Here is a 13,675-nt window from a genome sequence, read left to right on the forward strand (position 1 = left end):
TAGTCTTTAAAGGAGACAGTTGGTGTTGGCTAATTGAATTTAAATTAAAAGAATAAATTATAAAAAAAGAAAAAGAAAGAAAGGAGACAGCTGGAAGAGACCTGACTATAAGGAAGCCAAAAGTCTGGGTGGATCCCTGAAAAAGCATCAGGCAGAATTAGAAGACTAGTTGTACCGTGCTGGTTACCTCGGGTAACAGTACTAGTTGGTAGCCTTGGATGAGAAACTTCACTTTTCCAGGCTTCCATTGCTAAGTGGTGGGGATTAGAAAAGGGCATCCCTACAGACCTTCAGTTCCTCAGAACCCTTTTCTGGAGCACGTGCCCTACTGTGGGCAGCTCGCGCGGCCAACGCCGCTGGGCCTATAGGCAAAGAAGTCCCTGCCATCTGGTCTTGGGCTCCCCGCGCGCGTGATCTCACGGATGCTGCACTCGAAGTCCGCTAGCAGAAACGCAGCGGTGGGCACCCGGCCCCAGTCGCCGTCTGGAAGACAGCACTACCGGTCAGGTGTACGCGGCCGCGAACTCTAACGCGCAGCAGTCAGCCGACAGCTCCCGGAGCCGCAGAGTCGCGGTACTCTCGCCCCGCCCCCTGGCGCCCCCGCCCCGCCCCTGGGCCCCCGCCCCTCGAGCCCCGCCCCGCCCCTTCGGCCACTTGCTGCGTGCCGATTGGTCGCTGCGGTGCGCACGGCGCCGCGCCCCGCCGGCCCCTCTAGCCTAGCGCCGGCCGTCAGCTCCCGGCTCCCCGGGACTGAGGTGGAGCGGTGGACGCCGGCCGGGTCGGGGCACGGTCGCCACCTCCTCTGAGCGTGCGCTCGGGGTCGGCGTGGGTGTCGGGGAGGCCAGGTGAGTGCGGTCGGTCGGTCTCGCGGCGCGCGGGGGGCTCGCGCCCGCCGTCCACGCGCACCACGCGCAGAGAGGCGCCCCCGGCCGGCCCGGCCTGCGCGGTGCGGCGGCGCCCAGCCCGGCCTCTCCCGCGCCCGGCGCCGCCCGGCTGAACGGGCCCGCGGAGCGCCGGGCCAGCCTGCGGACCGGAGACCTCCGACGCTCGCTCCGGCCCAGCCCGCGTCCCCTCGGGCCGACTGTGGCCGTGACGCGCGGGGATACGCTCTCGACCCGGGCGGGCCGCACCGCCGCGTTACCTGGCCGTCCATTGCTGGTCTGGGGAGGTCTGGAAGGTTCCCATCTCGAGCCTCTCGGCTTCCCAGGGCCACGGGCAGGGGGGAGAGGCGGTGGACGGCTCGCACGGGGAGTCTGGGGGCGACTCAGGTACTTCGTCGCCCCTCTCGTGTGCTCCGAACCATTTCTGTGAATATTGTCAGTGTTCTGTGGACTTTGCCGACTCTGGCCTTAGGAGAGTCAGCTACAGAGGTGGGAAGAGGAAATGTTCGAGGCGCAGCATTCTTTTGATAATTACTCATAAAGTGTGGAGTGTCCTTTTAGGTAAGTAGCAGCAGAAAATTGCCACTGTGGCAGTGGTAGTTGAGCTGGGGAAAACCATCTTGGTTTTTAACCAATAAATTGCGTTCCAAGTTAATCACTGGAAGGTGCTTAATCTCAAATGGAAATATGACCTTTTTAAAGCCAAAGCAGCGGTGAGATCACTGTGCTCGCTCCCTTCTTGCTGTTAGTGCCCGGTGAGCGTGTGCGTGTGTGTATGCGCGCGTGTGTGTCTCTATGTCTGTCTGTCTGTGTGGGGGCGGGAGTCAAGCCTCCGATTGGAGTAAATGTGTCATCACCATGGTGCCTCTCAAAGACAATTTCTCTTCTCTCAAACTCTTCGTCTACCTGTACCGTGAATCCCTTTTCTTAACAATTCTCAAGGCTCTTACTCCCGGGCTTGTCACTCTTCTTTTCCCATCATCTTTAGTCTCTTATTTGTCCTCTCGTGTTTCAAATCCGCTTAGGTTTCAAACGCAGAACACACGTTAAACATTTTTACCGATTATAGTGTTGCAAGAGTCTTCGCTCTTAAAATGAAAATCAAAAGTTATCTTGAATACTGATGCTGCAGGAAAAGCAGGTTTAATGAGAGCAGCATGAGGATTGTCGTTTTCCTCTTCCGGAGACACGCCCTCCCCTCCCCACCCAACCCCCATCCTCTGCCCACTAGGATTACCGCAGCTCTAACTGGCCGGTCTTAATGAATTCACTTATGGAGTCCAAGGTAGAACATTTATCTGATTAGTTTATCCTTATTTGCTACTTTTAAGTGATAACAATAATATATCTAGGTTGTAAAAAAAAATTTAACGTTACAGAAGAATATCAAGTGAAAAGTTCAAACAGCACGAAAGTGTATCAAGTAGGGACGCCTGGGTGGCTCAGTCGTTAAGCGTCTGCCTTCAGCTCAGGTCGTGATCCCAGGGTCCTGGGATCGAGCCCCGCATCGGGCTCCCTGCTCCGCGGGAAGCCTGCTTCTCCCTCTCCCACTCCCCCTGCTTGTGTTCCCTCTCTCGCTGTGTCTCTGTCAAATAAATAAAATCTTAAAAAAAAAAAAAAAGAAAGAAAGGCACACCTTTCTGGAAAAAAAAAAAAAAGTGTATCAAGGAGAAAGTGGGAATTCCTTGTTCACTTTTCATTCTCTGTATCTTCAGTTCCAATCCCTAGGAAGAGATCATCCCATATCTGTTGGGCAGTTGACTTATAATAATATCAGGACACATATCCATATATGTATGTGTGGACCTACCTCATTTTTAAAATGCTGCATAGTATGCCTTTATTTAGGTGTACTTTAATATGTTTTATTGGTCCTGTACTGATGGACGTTTTGGATGTTTCTGGATTTTAGCTGTTAAAAGCCTTGTTGCATGAAAATCCTTTTGCCATTGTAGGATAAGTTTCAGGTAGATAATTTGAACAGATTATTGTACTTCAGTATAATGTGAGTGCCTTTTTCACCAGGAATCGTTTTTATAACTTAGAAGATTTTATAATTTAGAGGCAGTAGCTAAATTTGTTTGTTTTAAGTGCATTTCTTAGAATCTGTGTGTCCTTTTATATTTAGAGACTGGATCAAGAAAATTTTGAGGACCTGGTTAAATAATGGCGAATTTTTAAACCTTGTTTCCACTTAGTGGTGTGGACTTTAAGATTATATTCATTCATTTGATTGGCTTGGCAGGAATAAATAGAGAAGGCCTTCAGAAAGAGATTTGTGAACAGACATATTTTGTGTACTTTGTCCTGTGGTAAGCACCTTGAATATCCAGTCATAACAAATTCTTGTTCCCTTTTTTAAATGTTTCTTTTATTGTGAAATGTATCCCAGGTGCAAAAAAAAAAGTGTGTAGAACATACAAACATACGTGTGTGTGTGTGTATATATATTTGCATATATATGATAATGCGTGATTTTTATATATACATATATGATATATATATATTTAAAGAATATGATTGCTATAATCATTGTATCTACCATCAGATTAAGAAATAAAACATTTGCATCTTTCTTCCAGAGGTAGCCTCTATTCTGATTTGTTAATCTTTCTTTTGCTTTTTAAAATAAGCTTTACACACATATACATAAATATACACATATACATATATATTTACACATATACATAAATGCACACACACAACAGACACACATCCTAACCAATATATTTGGTTTTGAATGAATAGTGTTAAGATCTGACGCAAATAGGTAATGAACATGTTTCAGAGTTTTATTTAACTGTTATAGAGAGTGCCACGAAAAGCTGGTTTTAAGAGAATTTAAGGAATATATATATATAGTCCCCAGGGAAAGGAATATCTGAACAAAATTGCCGAGTTAGATATAATTGGTTAATATTCCACACAGCAACAAAATCATCATGCCTTTGGGATTATTCTTTTCTACCAGGCTAGAAAAATCATAACACCTTATTAATTTCTCCAGTTAAACTAAACCTTACAGGACTATAAACTGTGTCTTTATTAACAGTGGGTTTTTCATTAAATAATTAGTTATTAATTACAGTTATTATTAATTATAATTTATTATTAATTATTTTCCCCAGAGTGCAGATGAATTCCAAACAGGCTTATTAGAAAATACTAGAGCTTTCTAAATTTGAGATTAAAATTTTATTTCATAATTGTAAGCCCAGACCTGACCACGTAAGGAAAGCACGTTATTGTTGCTATTAGATGAAGGTTTCCAGGAAAAGATGAACAGAACAGAATGGCTTCCCATTCCCTGGCTGTTTATAGGAGGCCTTTCTGAGGAAGTTAGTGGGTAGTGTTATGAGTGAGTCCTAGAAGTGGGGTTCACCACAGTAAGGGCTTCTGGAAGGCTCGAGTGTGGATCACATACAGGCACCTTGTTTTATTGTGCTTTGCAGATACTGCCTTATTTATTCATTTATTCATTTATTTATTTATTTATTTATTTATTTAATAAAATGAAGGTGTGTGGCAGCCCTGCATGGAGCAAGCCTGTCAGCACCTTTTTTCCAACAGCATTTGCTCACTTCGTGTCTCTGTGTCACATTTTGGTAATTCTTGCAATATTTCAAACTTGTTTATTATTATATTTGTTATGGTGTGATCTGCATGACTTGCTGAAAACTCATATGATGCTTCACATTTTTAGCAATGAAGTGTTTTTAAATTAAAATATGTGCATTGTTTTCTTAGACATAGTGCTCTTGCATACTTAACAGGCCACAATATCGTGTAAACATAGCTTTCATAAGCACTTAGGAAACAAAAAAAAATTCATTCGACTAATTTTACGAGGATATTCACTTGATTGCTGCGGTCTGTAACCGAATCTATAATATCTCTGAGGTCTGCCTGTACTGGAAGGACAGCAGAAATGAGAGAGTGAGCTGCTCTGTATTTTCTGCTTTTTTAGCTCACGTGGCCTGCCTGCAGTTACCAGGGTCAGTCAAAGCAGAACCTTTCTGTGGAGGAAGCGAGTGTCCTGTGCTGATGCAGCTGCAGGGCTTGGAAGGGGAGCAGGAACTGTATCATCATATGATCAAGATCAAGCCAAGCGCAGCTGAGTACAGATAGGAATCTGGGCCAGGATTCGGGGCATTCAGTCGTCAGGTTAAAAAGCTGGTATAGCAGCTGGGACATGTCTGTCTCGAGTTACACTACTTCAGTCTGGCCTGGTTATCCTCCTTGTCTGGGGCACAGCTGGATTCTCTTTAGTTCTCCTGTGTCCGATCTTTCCTGTATCCTGGATTCTCTCCCTTTTAATAAATATTTTTATTATTGAAGTGTAGGACATACAGGGTTACATTCAGGTGCACAATAGAGTGGTCTGACAATTCTGTACATTACTCAGTGCTTGCCACAGTAAGTGTAGCGACCATCCATCACCATACAATATGTTATCAACTCTATTCCCTATGCTGTACTTGTTATCTCCCAACTTATTTATTTTATAACTGGAAGTTCGTATCCTGTATTCTCTTTTATTGATTTATTCTCTCGAGTGGTGCTCAAACTCTAGTAGCTTCTTGACAAGAAGAGTTACATTTTTTGGAGACCTTGCCTGTCTGAATATGTCTTGATTCTTAATACTCATACTTCATTGATACTTTTTCTGGTAATAGAATTTCAGTTGAAAATAATTTTCCTTCAGAATTTTGAAGTTGGTGCTCCATTGTTATCTCCTTCCAGTATTTTTTTTTTTTTTAGAGAGGGAGGGGGAGGGGCAGAGAGAATCTTAAGCAGGCTCCAGGCCCAGCATGGAGCCCAACTCTTTGCTCCATCTCACAACCCTGAGATCATGTCCCTGAGCTGAAATCAAGAGTCAGACGCTTAACCGACTGCGTCACCCAGTCACCCTGGGATTTAACTTTATAACTGCTTCCCCCAGGTCTTTCCTGGGTTGGTTTTCAGCTCTCCCTACTGCTGGCTTGGGAATTCAGCTTTCTTGGCTGTGCTAACTCAGTCACCACTGCCCATCTGCTTTCCAGCTTTCAGAATTTCATCGCTGTTGTCTCCTCTTCTGTTCTCCATATCATTAGGACTTTATGACTTTTTAAAAACTCCCTTTATTGTAGTTTTAGTGAAGCTTCAGGGCGGAGCAAAATGAGATGCTTATGTGCAATCTGCTATCACCACCTCAAGCAATAAGTTTTTCTGGACGGATGAGTCGTAGCAGTATTGCCAGGAACAGAGTGTTCGCCACAAAGCAATCATATGTATGTGCACCTTCTTTTTGGTAGGGGATGGTTGTGGTATAGAATGGTCATACATGCTGGACACAGCTATTATTATTAATTCTCACTTTCTGGGGTGCCTGGGTGGCTCATTCAGTTAAACATCTGCCTTTGGCTCATGTCATGATCCCAGAGTCCTGGAATTGAGCCCTGCGTCGGGCTCCCTGCTCAGTGGGGAGCCTGCTTCTCCCTCTCCCTCTGCTACTCCCTGCTTCTCCCTCTCCCTCCGCTCCTCCCCCTGCTTGTGCTCATGCGCACCTGTGCTCTCTATCAAATAACTAAATAGACTCTTTAAAAAAATTCTCACTTTCTGAGAGGGGTGCTGTCATCACTCCAGTTTACATACGAGAAAACCATAGCCTAGTGAAATTTAAAACTCATAGTGCTGGTACACAGCAAGTGTTCCCTGAAGAGTAGAATGGATACATGAACCTGGCCAAGTAGGCACAGCTGGGAAGAGGCTGGATGTGGGAATGGGCCCAAGCCAGTGCTCACTTCCAAAGCCTGTACTTTTCTTTTTTTCTTCTTATTTATTTATTTATTTAAAGTAAGCTCTGTGCCCAATGTGGGGCTTGAACTCACAACCCTGAGATCCAGAGTTGCCTGCTTTACCACCTGAGTTAGCCAAGTGCCCTCAAAGCCCGTCCTTTTTGCTGCCTCTGTGTGGTTAATGCTGAAAGATGGTAATTGGTACTTCAAGGTGTCCACGTCCTTTGAACCTTTCAGGAATATTCTTACTGTAGATCTTTTCTGAACTCATTTAAATACCTTTGCTTTCCCAGCAATGCTTGCAAAAAGGGTTCCCTTTCATCTGTGTGGGTTGGGAGCTGTGACCCTGGAGCCAGTTTCTCTGAACGGGGGAGGAGGGCATTTACTCAGCAATCCCAGAGGATGTCAAGGTGCCTCAGTAGGGCTCTGCTGGAGAGCCTGGGTAAACGTGGTCTCAGAGAGTGAGTGGAATATTGCTATGGCTGGAGCAGCTCTTGTCTTAATGTAGCTGTTATCTGAGTTTAGGTTGCAATTCATGATAGTAAGCCTTCCTGTTTTTTTTTCAACTTTTTTATTACAGAAAATTGTAAACATATAACAAAGTTAAACAGTGCATTCAACATTTTGCCCTATTTGCTTTATTTTTTTTCTTTGCTTAATCATGTGATAGTATGTTGCTGCCATTGACACTTAACCCCTAAATATGTAAGCATTTGTCTTCTAAAAACAAGATCATTCTCTTACATAACCACAATTCTACCATTATCATACCCAAGAAAATAATTCTGTAATGTCTTTTAATGTCTGACCTGTATTCAAATTTCCCCATGTGGCCCAGACTGCCTTAAAAAAATTTTTTTTGAAATTAGAATCAGTGAAGGTTTGTACATTTCATTTGGTTTGTTAATTGTATGTTTTGACATAGTTGAAATTAATTATCAATGGATTTGACATAGTTGAAATCCTATGAAGTTTCTGGCTCATACTGCTCTTGAAGACTGTTTCATTACAGTCTAGATGGTGCTGCTTAGAATCTTAGCAGTGGAAGGGAACCTTGAGTGAATTTGGTGTAGTGATTCCTATGGTTTACGTGGGAAGTTTGGTGTTTTGTTTTTTTTTTAACCTGGGAATTTTAGAAAAATAGGTAACTTGGCATTACTCTTGACTTTATGATCTTTGGGGGAGGGGTCCCAATTACCTTTTTTTTTTTTTTTTTTTAACGCCCAAGTTACTATGAGGTTATCTTGGCACTGTTCCACAGACCTGTGTTTGGGAACTGCTGATTTAGTCCACCTGTCTCATGGGCCAGTGTCACAACTTAAAGAATGTCAGAGCCAGTACTAGAAGCAGGGCTCCTCGTGGTTTTTTTCCCCTTTTTTTAGACATTATTTGAATACCATTTGTTAAGCATACACACAAAGTAATTGCTCTGCAACATGATGTGCTATTATTAAAGCAAAACAAAAACTCATGAAAGCATTTATGCTAATTCCGCCTAGAGAGGGAAATGTTTGATGTGTGTCCTGAAGGTTGAATTGGAAGTTTGCCTATAGACAATAGATGAAAGCGGCATTCCAAGGGTGTGTGTGTGTTTAATATTATAGGTATATATTAAATTCATATATCTAATGTAGATGTTTATTATATCAGATATGTAGTATATATGACCATATTATATATTAGGTATCTAATATAATAATACATATCTATATTAGATATGTGAAATATCTGAATATATTTGTCTAAATTAGATATATAAATATAAACATATGAAATATAAATACAGCTATATACAGTTTAGCAGCTTGCCCCACAGGAGGTATTTAACAAGTGTTGGCTGCCTTCCCCCTTCCGTCTCTGTGTGGCTTTAGGTATACTGTCAAGATAGCAGGAGATAAGAAGGCTGTGTTAGGGAAAGATTTCAAGTAGCCTGTACATTTCGGAATTTATCTCACTAACTGTTGGAAGTTTGTGAGTGAATGGCACGAGTGAATGGTCTGAGTTTTAGAGAGAAAATTCTGCAGAATATGGACTTGGGAAGGCAAGGAAGATGATTTGAAGAAATAATATGTTTGAATATACTGTCACAGCAGAACTTATTTTCCTCACCCAAATGACGTTTTTTATTACCAGCTTTTACAGATTATCAGTTTCATTTCTTTTTTTTTTTTTCTCTTAAGATTTTACTTATTTATTTGACGGGGAAGAGAGAGAGCACAAGCAGGGGGAGCGATAGGCAGAGGGAGAGGGAGAGGCAGGCTCCCCGCTGAGCAGGGAGCCTGATGCGAGGCTCGATTCCAGGACCCTGGGATCATGACCTGAGCTGAAGGCAGACGCTTAGCCACCTGGGCGACCCAGGTGCCCCCAGATTATCAGTTTCAATAAACCTAGGTATAAAGTTGACTCTCTCATTTTATGACAGGATAATGAAACATGTATGCATTTCACATTTTGAAAGCTATATAGAGTCAGTCATTCAGCAAGTATTTGAGTGCCTAGCCTAGTGTGCATGAGGCACTGTTCTAGGCTCTGGGAATGCCACAGTGAGTGAAAGTGGACTTAGACTGTCCTTCATGGAGCTTACCCTCTACAGGGGAGGTAAATATTTATCAAAAAATAAGATTAATAATGCAATAATAGGGGAATTAGGAAGTCAGGAAAGTCAGTATCGTCTCTCACTTGGGTATTTCAGTAGCCTGTGAACTGGTAGCCTATGAACTGGTCTCTCTCTTTCCATTCTTAGCCCTTAGAGTCTGTTCTTCCATAGAAGCCTAAGGGATCCTTTTAAATGTACGTCACTCTGCGAAGCACTCTGTTATGGCTCTCTATTTCAATCAGTAAAAACCAGAGTTCTCACAGTGGCCTCCGAGGCTCTGTAAGTATCCTTCCTTGCCTCCATTACCTCTCTGATCTTGTTTTCTCCTACTTTCCCTTCTCACTCACTCTGCGTCAGCCACACTGGGTAATACCCAGACACTGCCTTCGGGGCTTCGCCCTGCTGTTGTTCTCTCTGACAGATATCCAGAGGGCCAACTCTCTCCCTACCTTCAAGTACCTCTGGAGAGAGGTACCTGCTCAATGGAGCCTCTCTTGACCACCAATTTGACATTTCAGCTGGCCCCACTGTCGCCTGTACTCCTAATGTTCCTTACTCTGCTTGTTTTTTCTCCCCATGACACTTAATTACTTTCTAACATGGTATATCATTTACTTAAAAAATTATGTTTATTGTCCCCTCCCCCACCAAGCTCCATATAGACAGTGCTTTTTATCTGTTCATTGATGTATATTATGTGTCCAGTACCTGGTATGTTATAGACATTGTAAATAAACATTTACTGAGGAAGGGAAAGCTGATATTTGAGTGAAAAAGTGATAGCTAAGCTGACCTCTGTAGTGTGAGTAGACGTTAATGAGGTGAGCTGGGAATGGAGAGGTATCAGACAGAGGTGTGCAGGTTCTAGATGAGGTGATGAGCAAGTATGAGGTACTAAAGAGAAACCAGGATACCTGTAGGAAAGAGACAGAGTGTTATAAGAGGAAGCTGGGGCCAGTAAGGACTGGGCTGTACTATATATAGACTTTTGTCTTTATCTTAAAATAAATGGGAGGGAAATTTTTAAAGTTTTAAGCAGGAGGGAAATACCAAATTTGTGCCTTTTTAACAAAAGTCATTCCAGCTGCAGTATGGAGGACGTATGGATGGGGGCAGGAGTGGATGTGGCTATATCAGTTGGGAGGTGGTGGTAGTTGGACAGTACTCGGGTCAGGTGGTGGTGGAGGTGGAGCAAAGTTAGGAGGCATACTCAGGTGATGCATTGGATGTGAGAGGGAAGAAAGAAAAAGCAGGGATGACACCTGGGTTTCTGGCTTGTAAAGCTGGATGAATGATGATTCATTCATTGTAGGGAATCCCAGAAGGGCATCAGGTTTGGAGGAGGAGATCATGAACTCAGGTCCCGATATGTTGATTTTTGAGGTGACTTTGAGACAGCCAGGGGATGTCTTGCAGGTAATTGGATGTATGGATCTGGGATTGGCTATTTCAGTCTGCGAATCAACTGTATAGAGAAGTAGTGGAGGGGAGGATTTGCCAATAACCCACATTTTGAATAATTAAAAGTTGTTAACAAGGATATTACTGGGGGAGATTATATAGTTATAAAATTAAAGTCTCTTGAAAAAAATCTATGCTCCCTGTCCTTTACTTTGGTTTTAGATTTAAGTCTTTTACCACAGTTGGTTGTACTTACTACATTTTATTCTTGTTATATGTGATTTATAGGTCAGAAGGCAAATAAGCCTTCCCTGAGATAAAGTATGTAAAACGTCTTTTCCAGAAGGACTTACATCTCTGAATAATTCATGCTGTTGGATTTTAAGGCCTATAAAATATTCACACTGTGAGTGTCTAGAAACCAGGTTTATAGCAAACCAAGAAGAGAAGCTATTCCTCATACTCCTTTGGCAAGATTTGAATCAGCAGCGATCACCACAATCATTGTAGACCTCATCGGACTGCTTTCTTCTATTTCCAGATGATCACAGAGTTCCTCTAAATTCAGTCTGTTCCTCTTCTATCTTGTTCTTCTTGGTCTCCTCACCACAGGCAGCGGAACAATAATTTTCTCTTTATGAAACCTGAAATGGGGGAAATACTGTGAAACTCTCTGATGATGGGTGGCAGTATAGTGTTGTAATGGTTATAAGCACAGAATTTTGGAATAGATCTGAAGGAACTTCACTGGCGATCCCAGCTTTCCTCCTTGCTAGCGGTGTTAACCATTCTCTAAACCTTTTCAGTAATAGGAGATAATATTAGGGGCTGCCTTAGAGCATTTGTGAGGATTGAAGGCAATAGTCCCGTGAACAGGGTTTTTCTGAGGATGGACTGGAGTGGTCTGTAAAGAGCGTAACACCCGTACACATCCTGTAACTAATAGTGATACTGGTAAGAGTGGGGAAGACAGAGGTTTTATTTTTGTTTCATTTAAGTCAACTTGTTCTGCTCTGGCTATGTAGATGTAGGATCTTGAATGGTATGTATATTTTGTTTTTTATTCTGTTGATCTTTTTTTTTTGTAATGGATTTTTTAATGATACAAATTATAATTTAATGTAACAAAATGTTAATTGATTTCTCTGCTAGTTTATAAATCTGATGATGAGGGCTGTTTTATTCATCTTTATTTTCCCCACCCTGCCTTGCTCGTAGGAGGTGTTCTGTAAATATTCAGTACATGCTCTAGAGTTTTGGGCTGATTCAGTGCCATCATATCCATAGGTCTGCTCTAGTGCCTGCATACAGTAATTCAAGGCAGAAAGGACAGCAGTCAGAGACTAACACTGAATCAGTCTTCAGTCCTCCTCCACATCTTCTCCTGAGATACCTTAACTGCCCTGTGACTTCAGTTACCACTGAATTACTGTGAGCTTCTAATCTGTATTTCTGTCTTAAGCCACTCTTTCAGTGGTTCCTGTACATCTGTCTTAGGTATTTCCTACCTGAATATTCTTTAGTCCTTTCAAATACCTTATGCTCAGATTCTCCTCTTCCATTCTCCCTTTCCTGTTTTGGCTAATGGTGTCTCACCATGCACCAGGCATCCAGCCATTGTCATTCTTAGCTTCTCCCTTCCTATTGATAATGCCCCTTTGGTAGTCCTCAAATAAAAACCCTTTCTTTGGCTTGTACCGGTGTGGCTTCCGTGTGCATCCTTATTCCCCCCCTGTCTGGAATGAGGGCAGGTGGCTAACATTTCTCTTCAGTCCCTCCTCCACACAGTTGCTGCCAGCATTATCTTCCTAAATTACAGAGATGATCTTGTCATTTCCCTACTTACAAGCCCAGAATTTTCTTCCTTCTTTTTCATCTGCCAAACTCTTATTCATGCTTCAAAACCCAGCTAAGTTTGCTCTTCCTCTGTCAAACTTCCCTCAGCTCTTCCTGGCAAATACTGTCCTTTGACACTTTATTTCACATTTCTGTTGTAGCACTTTTACACTACAGCTCATAATGTATGTGTGTTATGGTCCATATTGCAATGCAATTACAGTGTTCTGACAATGTTCCTAACTAGACTATTCTCTACATTGATTGCCTTAATCGTTTTTATATACTCAGTGCCTCACACTAGTAGCATTTAACAACTAGTGGAGAGATGGCAGAACAGACAGATGGTAGCGCAGAAATTTGATTAATGGGAACATTTCTGAATTAGATGTTATTTGGGACTTTGATGCATACAGAAATTTCTCAGACTGTGTTTGTATGTTGAAGTGTGTAGTTGTTTTCTCCTCTTGCTTTTGCAAGTGTCCTTGGGTTTCCTAAACTGAGTTTTTGGAAATGAAATTTTGACAGTTGAATCATTTAAAATGCCCTCTGAAAAGGATTCCTATTCCCTTTTATAAAGAGTTGCTATCTAATATATTACAAGACTTGTGGGTTGGACCAGTAATCCATTAGTTCAGTTCACTAATTATGTTTTGTTTTGTTCTGTTTTCACTTGGTACCAGGGTCAGTTTTGTGGGAGAACCTACCAATAATTTGCTTGACCTCAAAAAAGTCCTGAGTTTATTAAAAGCAGTTACAGACATATTACATTGTACAAAGTAGTTTCTCAGCAGGCAAGAAGAATCAGCACTTCATTATGTTAATTATAATAACTTCTGAAACTTTCGAAATTTTGGTATTTAAAAAGTAATTCATGCTAAGAGCCGCAAACTTTGAAAATAGACAAAAAACAAAACAAACACGCGATCCTATCACCCATATATATAATAATATTATAAAAGTATTGGTGTTTGTTCTTCTGGTATTTCTACTTATGTATGTGTTTTTATATGTAGATTGGTAGTTCTTTTTTCGAAAAAGGAAATAATGCTATACATACAGTTTTAATAACCTACTTTTTTCACATAGTATTAACCATTACCATTTACTTGTGCCATTAAATGTTTTTCAGAGATAGATTTTTAACGTTTGCATTAAGTAAACTATTTTACTGAACTATTTAT

At 41.9% G+C, this 13,675-nt stretch overlaps 1 protein-coding gene across 2 annotated transcripts in view; it reads left to right on the forward strand.

The window, feature by feature from the left end:
- The first annotated feature begins 750 nt into the window (after positions 1-750).
- The window catches only part of TMEM50B (transmembrane protein 50B), a 34,237-nt gene continuing 21,312 nt past the window's right edge, over positions 751-13,675 (forward strand). For both annotated transcript variants that reach the window (XM_021677988.2, XM_021677989.2), the window contains exon 1: positions 751-845. The gene's annotated coding sequence lies outside the window, so the exon portion shown is untranslated. The remainder of the gene's footprint in view (positions 846-13,675) is intronic.

This window comes from Neomonachus schauinslandi, chromosome 1 (genome assembly GCF_002201575.2).
Source record: "Neomonachus schauinslandi chromosome 1, ASM220157v2, whole genome shotgun sequence".
In the NCBI taxonomy this organism is placed as follows: domain Eukaryota; kingdom Metazoa; phylum Chordata; class Mammalia; order Carnivora; family Phocidae; genus Neomonachus; species Neomonachus schauinslandi.